The sequence below is a fragment of the Octopus bimaculoides genome, chromosome 6 (assembly GCF_046866305.1).
Source record: "Octopus bimaculoides isolate indiv1 chromosome 6, ASM4686630v1, whole genome shotgun sequence".
Taxonomy (NCBI): Eukaryota; Metazoa; Mollusca; class Cephalopoda; order Octopoda; family Octopodidae; genus Octopus; species Octopus bimaculoides.
Window position 1 is genome coordinate 98,429,991 of NC_142933.1, and position 13,148 is coordinate 98,443,138.

The 13,148-nt window shown below is 37.9% G+C and overlaps 1 protein-coding gene and 1 long non-coding RNA gene across 2 annotated transcripts in view; one reads left to right on the forward strand and one right to left on the reverse strand.

The window, feature by feature from the left end:
* Positions 1–13,148, reverse strand: part of LOC128248106 (uncharacterized) — a 55,170-nt gene that overhangs the window by 36,658 nt on the left and 5,364 nt on the right. Inside the window, exon 2 of the long non-coding RNA XR_008264373.2 lies at positions 2,913–2,966. This is a non-coding gene — a long non-coding RNA (uncharacterized LOC128248106). The remainder of the gene's footprint in view (positions 1–2,912; positions 2,967–13,148) is intronic.
* LOC106875147 (EF-hand domain-containing protein D2) overlaps positions 1–13,148 on the forward strand; it is a 60,021-nt gene that overhangs the window by 1,644 nt on the left and 45,229 nt on the right. The gene's annotated exons all lie outside the window — the stretch shown is intronic.

Genomic DNA, 13,148 nt, shown 5'->3' on the forward strand with positions numbered 1-13,148 from the left:
AGGTAATCTAAGTGAGAGGAAGTCGGGGCTATAATTTAATGTCTGTGTGAATTAAACAAACGGGAAGAATAGATCACAAATGTATAACATAAAGAAAAAGATGCCACGACAAAACACCATGTTGTTGATAATTATTAACCTGTTGACTTGGATCGAGCTGACCTATGATCGATGGCATTCCAGCTGTGACCACCCCGTCTTTTTGGGAGTACATTGTCATGATTCTTTTTTTTTTTTTTTTGCCTTTTAAAAAAGACAACAGGGTTGTGACGAGAAGGCGATTTGTCGATATTTCCGAGAGACAGAGCAGCCGTATAGAATTTTTATTCGGGGAGGTGGTGGTTAGTTTAACACTAACACATGGCTTTTGCATGTCTTTTTGCAGAGTTCATTTTCCGCGGATTTTGGGACTGAGTACCGGTTTGTGGAATAAACCGGTTTTGAGAGGGGAAAATTGTAAATGATTCCATTAAGAGGGTAGGCCACTTGCCGAGAGGCATTCACGATAACCCCTCGCAAAAGCTTCTATGTGGTCGTATGATTTGTTAGAAATAGCAGCCAAATCTCCATCAAATCAAATAGTCTTAGTTGGAATGCCTTTAATCATAAAGCTACTCGATCAGAGTTGATGTGGAGCTAAACAACAGTTAAATACATATCCTTTTTGCTCCCAGTTTATGACATGCCCCGACAAGTACAAGATTGCAAAAGGGCCCATTTACGGGCACTAACTTCTAGCTGGATTGTTTATAGACAAAACTTACCAGAGGAATAATTATCAGGAATTGCAAAGTTTCTTTTGATATCTGTGAATGCTGGTCTTCAATACATGCAAGCATTTCTTGAGCTCCCAAGTAAATTCCCTTTTTATTGGCTCTGCTTACAGGAATCAGATTGGTAGTTAATAAACCAAGAGTTACGAATTCCTCTTCCTTAATCCACGATCAAAACCGACTACAGATATAAAGATGTTACCTTAGAACCCAGTTAAGGTCACCAGACCAATGGTTCTTGACTTGGTGCGTAACGTCCTCTTGGGGGCCACTCTGAACTCTCAAACACGTGGCTAATGTCAAGAGGGGCACTGTGGAGGGTACTAGGCGTTTAGAGGGATCGTGATTTTTCTTTGGAAATATTTGAACTCGATATTTTATCTTTTTTGGGATTAGAATATCAGTTGGATATTGTGTTAGCAGATGTGTGACTTATGATGCACTGAAGACCGTTATAATTTCATTCTCTAAGTCATCGCTCTCTTCAGTAATTTATATAAAAAATTTACATATGGGACAGCAGTCCATGCAAATATCCAGGAGGAGGCGTATGCTGAATTGTATAGCATGTTGATAAACATTAACATGCTATCCAGTTGGATCGTGGTTAATAGATCACTGCACAAAATTAGCTTCTGTTTGATTAAATTTCTCCTCACCCCCAAAATACAAACGAAGGGTACTGTAAAACAGCATTTGGTTAAAAGGAGGTACAGAGCTCCAAGGGGCTGCTGAATATTGTGCTAGAAATTCACTTTCTTTACAAACATCTGTGGACTGCGGTCTAATCTAGAACTATCCACACATCATTTTTGACGTGCTACAAATTGTAGCCTAGTCCTTTTCAAATACTATTCTACTATCTTCAAAAATGGTTATATGTATAAACATAAACAGCACCTCATGTTCCGTTCTGAAAAGACCCATCTCATCACTTCAGGTCCCACTGCATACTATGAAAGAGAGTGTCTGTTTGTTTATAGAAGCCACTCTCTTTACCATTTACCCTTTCATCTGAATATCAACAAAAGTGACTTCCAGTTACTCTTAACCCTGAGTATCTTTTACTTATTGTTCATTAATTTGACTTCTCTCTCTACTGTATTTCAAACTCCACCAGTCATCACCAAACTATTTGAATGAGTAATTCTTCAGTTTAATGTTTTTATCTCACGGTCTGTATTGAAAACATTTATCTAATCTCATTAAATTCCCTGTTCGTAGTGAATTCAACTTACATAACTTCTAGCTCACGCAATAGTTCCCTGCCGGCGTTGCTGGTCCTGAGGCCGAATTGTTTATACTAGTCATTAGTATCCACCCACATCTATTATATCCTTGACAAGCGCAAATATTCTTGGTCTCATTCACACCGTAATGCTCAGTCTTTATCAAACCATCATTACCACTGCGCCTAAATAAATCGTCCCATCATTATCTAATCAGGGCAACCTGCTCCACATCTTATCGTACAACACACATGCACTTAACTGATGCTGAAGTTTCTCGACTGGCGTTCTGATTTTCACATTTCAGGTCTTCCCAGTTAGCCAGCTGCAATTAAATATACCATTCAACATTTTGTATAAAGTACTTTTGTTTTTCTCGCGTTTGAATGCATTAACTTGCATCCATTCTGTCATCATGCACAAACACACACATGCATACACACTCAAGTACGTAGACAGGTATGTATAAATGTATGGTATCAGTGTGTATATATGTGTGTGTGTTAGAAGGAAATTTGTCTGGTTAATGTTTACAATATTACCCGAAAACGAAAAAAAAAATTGTAGAACGGGTGTAAAAAATGTGTATGAAACGAATATGAAAACAAAAATCCGCGCAAAGCAACGGAGTGAGGTGGGGAGAGGACTTTCGGAAAATTCACAAGATCCGAGTTTTTTCCCCGTAACTTTGAGGAAAACGGATATCTTTCAATGAAATCTTATATAAATACCTTTCAAACGGCATACATTACAATTATAAAGAAATTTGTGGGGAAAATCTTTTCCGATTAGGGTGGAGAGAGGACTTTTGAAGAGAAAGAAATTCATGAATTATTTTTTTTGCTTGAGTGTAATGCAAAAAAGTTTGAAAAAAAAAAAAATTAGATATGTATAAACTTATATATCCTACCCGCAGCAATTATTTTTTCCATGGTAGTGCTCCAGCATGACCACAGCCGCATGGCTGAAACGAGTAAAAGAGTAAAAAAAAAAAAGATGCATATATATATTTTGTTCGAGTAATAGAAAAAGGTTTAAAAAAAGATCCCATGTAACATGGTGAGAGAAACAAATTCATAAATATAGTGTTGATTATAGTTTTACTATAAAAAAAAAGATAAGGGCAATTTAGCTGTTGTTTTTAGCATATCTCACGACCCTCTGATACCTTCCTTATTTGTTTAATATTTTCGGTTAATTACTGCAGGTTCTCTCAGTCATCAGTAAGCAACTTAACAAGCCTAAAGGGTGTCGGAAGATCTGTATTGAATGTTTTAAAGCATAAGCCTAGCTGGGGGTAAGAAGAATGTTTTACAATATAAAAACTGCGCCAGGGAGTTATTTGGTGAACGACATCGAGAACCGGTATACATTCTTCGGTGTCATCCGAAACATGTGTATAGTCTTGCAGCCTCCAAAGGAAACTTATGAAGTCGCTGGGTTGGCGGTGAGATGGCCCAAATGAAAAGTAGCTAGATCTCATTCCAGGTCGCGAAATCTTTTCCCCACGAGAGTTCCGGACCCCAGTTATGAACTAATTTGCATACAGCCAATCAGAGCTCAAATATCAAACTGATTTATGAGCGCATAACAAGTGATGGGCGATAAGATAAATTCACTTGGGTAAGGAATGACCATGCTTCTTTTCTCTTTTAATAATGCTTCTTGTTCTTGTTTCAACCATGGCTGCCTCTGCGTGGTTGTGTTGTTGTTTACTTTGTAAAACAGTAAGGGAGAGGGTTGCTAGCACATCACCCTCTACCCACATTTTCCCCATCCACGTCTTTACCATATGGAGCCCTTACAAAATCCGATAATAGGTATAGATGCAAATCTATCTAATTACTTGTCTCCTTCTAAAATCAGGCATAACCTGGCGATCGGTCGATTTACAACACAACTCTTAGTCTTGAGTTTACTTGCTAGATAGAGTGTGTTTGTTAACTTGACAACAAGGTCAAGGGGAGCTCTGATTGGCTGTATGCAAATGAGTTCATTACTGGGATCCGGAACTCTCGTGGGAAAAACTTCGCTTCTGGGTCGAACAATACATTTTTTTCAGGCTTCCCCATAGACGTTCAATATTTTGAGTGTGAATAGAAAGGTATACCGTTTGAAAGGTATTTAGAAAAAATTTCATTAAACGATATCCATTTTCCTCAAAGTTATGGGGGGAGGGGGAATCGGATCTTGAGAATTTTCCGAAAGTCCTCTCCCCACCCCTTCAGAAAAAAATTCCCCACAAATTTCTTTATAACCATAATGTATGCCATTTGAAAGGTATTTACATAACATTTCATTAAAAAAACCCCTTCATTTTCCTAAAAGTTATGCGAGAAAAACTCCATCCCGTTGCTTTGCTCGCATTTTTGTTTTCATATTCATTTCGTACACATTTTTTTTACACCTGTTGCACTATTTTATTTGTTTTCGTTTCCGAGTAATATTGTAAACATTAACCAGAGTTGGATATTTATGGCTTTGTTACGTAATGAATGCGTTTCAAAATGTTAATACTTCCCCGAAGTTTCTAAGCGGGGGTGTTAAAACTAGGATTATAATTATGTAGATTTCTGAGTTTGAGTCATTTCTACGCTATAGAAATATCAAATCTTTTTATTTTTGCATTTAAATTGGGCAACAAGAGACTATTAAACTTGAATAATTACACTAAGAAACATTCTCACCTACAGCAATGATATAGAAAAAAGCGATTAGCTAGTTTGACACGATAGAGTTTTATCTTTCACAATCCAAATCCCCAGATCATAATGCACGCTAGGAAAAAAACTACATTTGACACAGATTCTATCTGGATTCGACGTCACGTCCTAACTGGTTGAATTGATGTGACAGCACAGAAGAGGCCCTACTAAAACACGTCGTAGCACGCCGGATGGTTGATCTTCATATATCAATATATTTCTAATAATCAGTTAAGACTTGTGCACACCGTAGACTTGTCAAATTTTCAGCAAGTGATTTCTACACGCCATCGACTTTTCATTAAGTCGGAGAATGATTTCTGCACGCCATAGACTTATCATCAAGGCAGCGATGTTTCACTAAGAGAAAAACACAATAATTTGAGAATAATACAATTTTTTTTCTTCTTGATAATGATTACAGAAGGTACACATTGCACACCTCTCACACGCAGCCTGCAACACCACAAACAACAATCTTTTTAGCTATGAAGTTATGAAGATGACCAACCTCAAGGTTGTTCCGTTTCTATCATAAACAGTCTAAAAGCGTACCCTTTATGAAAGTTTTTGGGAAATAAATCTCATCCATCCACTGACAACAATAGAAATTCAAAGCGGACACTTCGGTGCACGCTTGAGCATATTCGGATGAAGATACAATGACGCGAAAACCGACAGAATAACTAATTATTGAAGATTCCTGACAAGAACAGCTGAGACGCCAAGCAGAGTGTGCAATACAACTACAGATGACCTGTTTTATTGTCGCAAACGCAAAAACAAAGCAATTAAGCATTATCTACGGCGTGCACAAGTCTTAACTGATTAGTTAAAATATATTAATATGTCAAGATCAACTCTCCGGCATGTTGCGATGTACTCCGGCGTGCTACGACGTGCTACGACGTGCTACGACGTGCTACGGCGTGCTCCGGGGTGTTTTCGTAGGTAGGACCCGCGCAGAAGTATGCAATCTCTAAGAATTATACATTTCAAATATACTTTGCAAGAAATTTACTCAACGTTCATAGAGATGTCAAATTAATTGTGAGCAACAAGCAAACATTAGACACATTAAGGAAATGCTTTTAATCAAAAAATAACTAGTTACTACCTTGTGTGCACTTTAGATTTAACAACAAACTTACATTAACCTATAAGAAACACTAGCATAGCTAGAGTGTGTATCGCCCGGGGCGGCCCTTTCGTTTGTCGCCCCAGGACCCCACAAAAAGCGCATATTGCCTACAGCAATATGAAAAGTGCCGCCCGGGCGGACCGCCCTCCTTCCCTGGCTACGCTAGTGATAAGAAAGTCCAACGAAAACTCATATCAATATAGGATCATGCAATAATATTCGTAGAATGATTTTCCATTTTTTTCTCATCTCATCTCATTTCATCTTCTTCGTTCACCTAATCCTGGGAAGGTGGAAGTATCGTGAAGGCAGAGTCCTCAAGCACGTCTTCCATCGTTTCCTGTCGGAACCAACCATCTCTAGTTGATCCAACTGGATCCCCAAGCGAGACCAACAAAGCTCATGGATGTTATCTAACCATCTTGCTCGTGGTTTATCTCTGGGTCTCCTGCCAGTTGGTTTTGCCCGAAAAACCTGTTCAACAATTCTTTCCCAAGATAGTCTTACCACATGCCCATAATATCGGAGCTGTGATCTCTCATCTTAGAGAAGTAGCGGCTCTACCTGGAGTGCCTCTCTGGTCTCCGAGTTACGCACTCTGTCGAGTAGCATCACTCGAAAGACCCATCTTGGCTGCTGGTAATAATTCCTCATCAGCTAAAGAATTCAAAAACAAAGTTGCGTAGTCACATATCTGCGTCCAAACTGAGAAAAGGTACCATTATATATGGTTCAAAACACACCTTTTCCCTTAATGCTAAATCTGATATTGTTAAAGTCTTTCTAAACATACTAGATAAACACTCCCCAACTAATCATAAATATAGAAAGATAATTAACAGATATAACTTTAAATTAAGCGACAATTGTACTACACACACGAAGAGCATATCATACACACTCTTCCCCAATAACATCGAGGTCATACACATGCAAAAACTCCAAAGCATGTCCATTAGATATATCTTGCAACCTAAAAGTAATCATATATGAAGTTTATGTTACTTCTATGAAATCAAACCTTAACATGTCATGTAAACGCTATATGAGCATAACTGAGGGGTGCTCAAATAAAGATATCACAATACTTTCCATTATGGATATCAATAATAAAAATCAATAAAATTAGCTGACTGCCTGGCAGCTAAAAGGAAAGCTTTCTGTTGCGAAACTAGTGGAAATATTACTGAAAGATCAAAGTCTCACAAGAATGGAAATAGAAGATGTGATTTTTGCATTGCAAAGAAATACCTCATCCATAGAAATCTATATAGCTGATCTCTATTTGATCACTGTCAAAAATTTTCAAGAAGTGTAGACATTCTGGGAAGCATCTTTTATGTAATTATGCTATCTACCCTTGCCAGCCAACGTGCAAACACAAACACACGCACACATGCATGCGCACGCACAATACATGTATTGTAGATATATACATATGCATTCAACTTATTCTTCAATTTGATTTTTTTTTATCCCCTTCTGTTTCACATGTATTTCTTTTCCCTATTTTTGTTCTATTAATTTCTCTTTTTCTTTTCTAGTTTTGATTTATTTTTCACAATATCTCTTAATCTTTCATTGCAATATTAAGGGGAAATAATTCATGTCTGACGGAAATTGAAATGGTTTACTTTTCCCAACTATCCATCCTAGAAAAGTTGAGAAGAACAAGCGCACACACATACACATACACACACAAAGCAAAAGAACGTGAGAAAGAAAGAAATGCATATATATTATGTTTATATATATTATATTCATCAATGTGTGTGTGTATTTTGATTTAGATAATCTATCTAAATGAAAATACACACACAGATAGATAGATAGATAGATAGATATAGATAGATAGATAGATAAATTGAAGACTGGCACTCAAACTGAAAAGATCGCACATTTGTATAATGCCTTACCAAACTATACACTATTATAAAAAAAATTCATTCCATTTCCCATCTTCAATTTTGGTCACTAATCCAGTATAAATAATCTCCCCACCACTTTGTCCTTACTCTATTCTTCTAATCTATATAACTTCACTACGGCATTCACTATCCCTCCGCCGACCCCATCTCCCTTCTCTTAAAAACACACACATTGAACTTCAACGCTGTCCTTTGACTTCTACACACGAGTCAATGTGAATATATTCCTTTGTTTTACACTTCTCTATTTTGTCGACATTTGATCTGTGTCACCTCTCGTTGAAAGCCATAAGCAATTCTTCGAGCATTATCTTATATCCTTTTCCGTCTGTCTTTACGTTCTGGGTTCAAATTCCTCCGAGGTCAACTGTGTGTTATCCTTTCGGAGCCGATAAATTAAGTACCAGTTGCGTACTGGAGTCGATCTAATCGACTGGACCCCTCCCCCAAAATTTCGGGCCATGTGCCTAGAGTAGAAAAGATTATTTTACATCATTTTTGGTTGATTTAAACTGATTGTTACTCTCTTCTAAATTTCTGGCCTTGAGCCTATGTTAACAAATATCATTACTATTGGATTGTCCGGAAAGTTCGAGCCGATTTATAGTAGCTTACCTTTCGATTTATTTGCCATGAAACTACCTCAATTCTGGGAAGAGGGTATTTTCAAGTTAATGGACAGATGGAGACGCATTGTACAACAAAATGGTTCATGTTTGGTTGATTAAAAATATAGTGGCAAGTATTTATTGACCTTTTTCTTACCTTTAAAAATCGGCACGAACTTTCGCGGACAACCCATTATTATTATTATTATTATTATTATTATTATTATTATTATTATTATTATTATTATTATTATTATTATTATTATTATCATTATTATTATTATTATTATTATTATCATTATCATTATCATTATCATTATTATTATTATTATTATTATTATTATTAAAGCGGCAAACTGATGGAATCTAAGCACGCTGAACGAAATGCTTAGCATTTCGTCCGTCTTTACGTTCTGAGTTCATATTCTATGGAGGTCGACTTTACCTTTCATCCTTTCGGGGTCGATGAAATAAGTACCAGTTGAGCACTGGGATCGATCGACTAGCCACCTCCCCTACAATTTCAGTCCGTTGCTTAAAAAAAAAAAATTTCTAATTTTGGCACAAGGCTAACAATTTCGAAAGTAAGGAAGTCGATTACATTGACCTTTAGTGTTCAACTGGTCCTATTTTTTTTTTTTATCAACCCCGAAAGAATGAGAGGTGAAGTTGATCTCGGTGGACTTTGGACTCAGTGAATGTAGAACTTGGAACAAATAACGCAATGTTTTTAAAAACTTTCTTGTGATTCTGCCATCTCGTCACTTTAAAGAAATAATAATAGATAAATACTAGTGTTATAGCGTCTAAATTTAATGGTAAGGAAGAAGTAAAAAAAATCAATTTCGGTTGTAATGTGTGCAGCAATCTCACATTGCACCTTTCCAAAAATAAAGATGTAGCAACGCAGTCTAACGTCACTTAAATCGAAACACGATGCACCGAAGGTCTAGAAATGTTAATGATGGATATTCTCTTTATCTATTACGTGTTTCAGTGGTTAGACTGCGGCCATGCTGGGGCACCGCATTGAACAGTTTTAGTGAAACAAATCAACTCCAGTACTTATGCATTTTCCTTAAAGTCTAGTATAGTATTTTTGGCCAAACCGGTTAAGTTACAAGAACGTAAACAATACAAGTGGTGGAGGTGGTGACAAACACACACACACACACACACTGTAAGTATATAAGTCCACTTCAGCTGGTCTAATCAATCGGTTTCGCATTGAGTATTAGATAATGGTTTATTATGGTGTCTGCCATATATCCCCCCCCACACACACACACACACCTACCACCTCTGATGAGCACGTGGTGTTATTTAACTACGTTGTTATCTAATGTCCAATTATCTAATACCCAGTGCGAAACAGATTGGTAAGATCGGCTGAAATGGATCTATAATACTTTATTAACAAATATACGAGTGCGTATTCCTGGCTTACAGATTCTCAGATGATTATATAACACCTTTGTGCAAACTTGTCACTCTTGTGTTTTTCTTGTTTTTGCTCATTCATCATAGATAGATAGACAGATAGGCAGATGCACAGACAGATAGACAGACAGACAGACAGACAGACAGATAGATAGATAGCTAGTGAGATAGATAGATAGATAGATAGATAGATAGATAGATAGATAGACTGGCTAACAGACACACAGATAGATAGATAGATAGATAGATAGAGAGATAGATGCATACATACATACATACATACAACGGGCTTCTACGCAGTTTCCGTCTACCAAATCACACTCACAAGGTATTGGTTGGCCTAGGATGTTGGTAGAAGGCACTTGTCCATGATGCCTCGCAGGGGGACTGAACCCCAAATCACGTAGTGGCAAAACGAACTTCTTAACGATGCTGCCATGCCTGCGCCTGTTTTAGGGTCTGTTCCAAACGAACTACAAGGGACTAATTCGAAGATAAGAAAATATGTAACAGATAAAATTAGAACACGGTCTGGTTTTTCAATGCAACTTGTTTAAAAGGAACCCTACTGTTGTGACCTACTTCGGTGGTTGACTTTATCTGCCTCGCTTTTGACATCACCACCTGGTACTGTGGTTGCCATTAGTGGAGTCTGCTCTGTCAAGCATTCGGGCTGACGTTTAGGCAGACGATATTGGCTTCACACACGCACGCACACGAATGCCCACATACTCATAAATATATGCATGAATGCATATATGCATACCTACCTACCTACTTGCAAGCATACACACATACGCACGCAGGCACGCACACACATGCACACGCACGCACACACACATACATACACACACACACACACACACACACACAAATGTCCACATACTCATAAATACATGCATGAATGCATATATGCATACCTACCTACCTACTTGCAAGCATACATACATATGTACGCACGCGCGCACGCACGCACACTACATCACATCACATTCATGCATTTATTTCTCACCAGATGGAGTACATTGTTGATCCTACTTAAAACGGATCTGTAAACTCTGTATGTGTGCGTGTGTGTGTGTGTGCTTTCTGACTCGGTCCCACTGTACGGCGCCTTAGGCAAGTCTCTCTTACTATAGGGCCGGGCCGACGAATGACTTGAGTGAGTAAATTTGTTTGGTGGAAACTGTGTGGAAACCTGCCGTATATGTGTATGTGTGTCTATATTTGTTCACACACGCGCACACGATTTGGCAACCGGTGTTGGTTCGTTTTCGTCCCCGTAACTTAGCGGTTCGACAAAAAAGGCAGATAGAATAAAGTACCAGACTTACTCTTTTACTTGTTTCAGTCATTTGACTGCGGCCATGCTGGATCATCGCCTTTAGTCGAGCAGATCGACCCCAGGACTTGTTCTTTGGATGCCTAGTACTTATTTTATCGGTCTCTTTTGCCGAACCACTAAGTTACGGGGACGTAAACACACCAGCATCGGTTCTCAAGCGATGTTGGGTGGAGGGACAAACACAGACACACAAACACATACACACACATACATATATATATATATATATATATATATATATACATATATACATATATATATATATATATATATACATATATACATATATATATATATATACATATATACATATATATATATATATATATATATATATATATACATATATACATATATACGACGGGCTTCTTTCTGTTTCCGTCTACCAAATCCACTCACAAGGCTTTGGTCGGCTAGAGGCTACAGTAGAAGACACTTACCCAAGGTACCACGCAGTGGGATTGAACCCGGAACCATGTGGTTGGTAAGCAAGCTACTTACCACACAGCCACTCCTACGCCTCCATATTTGAAAAAAAAAATGAAATAGTTGGGTTGATTTGTTCGACTAAACCTTTCAAGGTGGTGCTCCAGCACGGTCACAATCCAATGAATGAAACAAGACCGAAGGTAGACACACATACACGTATTGTAGTGCTCAAAGTTTCACGAATACCGCTGATCACGTAACTGAATTTTAAAACCTAAAACATGATATTTTATAACGAAATAATGTGGAGACATTCATTAAATGACAGTTTAGTCTCGTAAATTTCCAAGTACGAATGTTGAGAACAGTGGAAAGAAGCTTACAGAAAAACTTAGGTTAAGGTTTCGATTCCCGGTTGAGGATCCAAGAAATCAACCGTTTTATCCAGAGGAATATATAAAAATGTTGTATACATATACATAGGCGCAAGAGTGGCTGCGTGGTAAGAAGCTTGCTTTTCAACTACATGGTCCTGGGTTCGGTCCCACTGCATGGCAGCTTGGGCAAGTGTCTTCTACTATAGCTTCGGGCCGACCAAAGCCTTGTGAGTGGATTTGGAAGACGAAAACTGAAAGAAGCTCGTCATGTATATATGTATATATATATATTTTTGTGAGTGTGTCTGTCTGTTTTTGTCCGCCCACCATCGCTTGACAACCGATGCTGATGTGTTAACGTCCCCGTCACTTAGCGGTTCGGCAAAAGAGACGGATAGAATAAGATAAGTACTAGGCTTACAAAGAATAAGTCCTGGGGTCGATTTGTTCGACACTAAAGGCGGTGCTCCAGCATGGCCGCAGTAAACCGACTGAAACAAGTAAAAGAATAGAAGAATACATACGTGCACGCATGTACATACACAGAGAATGTGTTATTGAAGATGAAAAAACTTCACAAATTGTTACTCAGAGTTTCACACAACCGATTATCAGGCAGTCGTGAGTATTCAGAACTATAATATGGTTTGTGAAGTCTTTCCAGCTTCGGATAAAATACTACTTTTTATGGATCTATTCCATCTCTGTCATAAATTCGACAACTTTAACACGAAATAACTTCTAAAATACGAAATTTTGTCAAAAACGTTCAGAGTAAACCGTGTTCTACGTGAGAAATTCTACCAGTATTCGAAATTTCAAACTGTTTAGTTAAAAAAAAAATTAATTAAAAAATCTGTGATTGAGATGGAATAGATCCCTTTTTACTTTGCCTTTGGTATCCGAGTTCCTTCTTCTCCACCTTGTTTTACACCTCCGTGCTCGCATGTGTGTGTGTGCGTGTGCGTGTGTGTGTATGTGTGCATCTGTGCGCGTGCGCGTGTGTGTACGCGCGCGCGTCCCTATCCGTGGCATTTCCTGCTTGAATGCTAAGCAAGCAATGTAGACCCAAAATTTATAAACAAATTAAAATAACAAATCAGAATGTAATGTAACACTGATTTTTGTGATAGACTCATTTATGTAACTTGATTTTCTAAACTAAGTTGTATG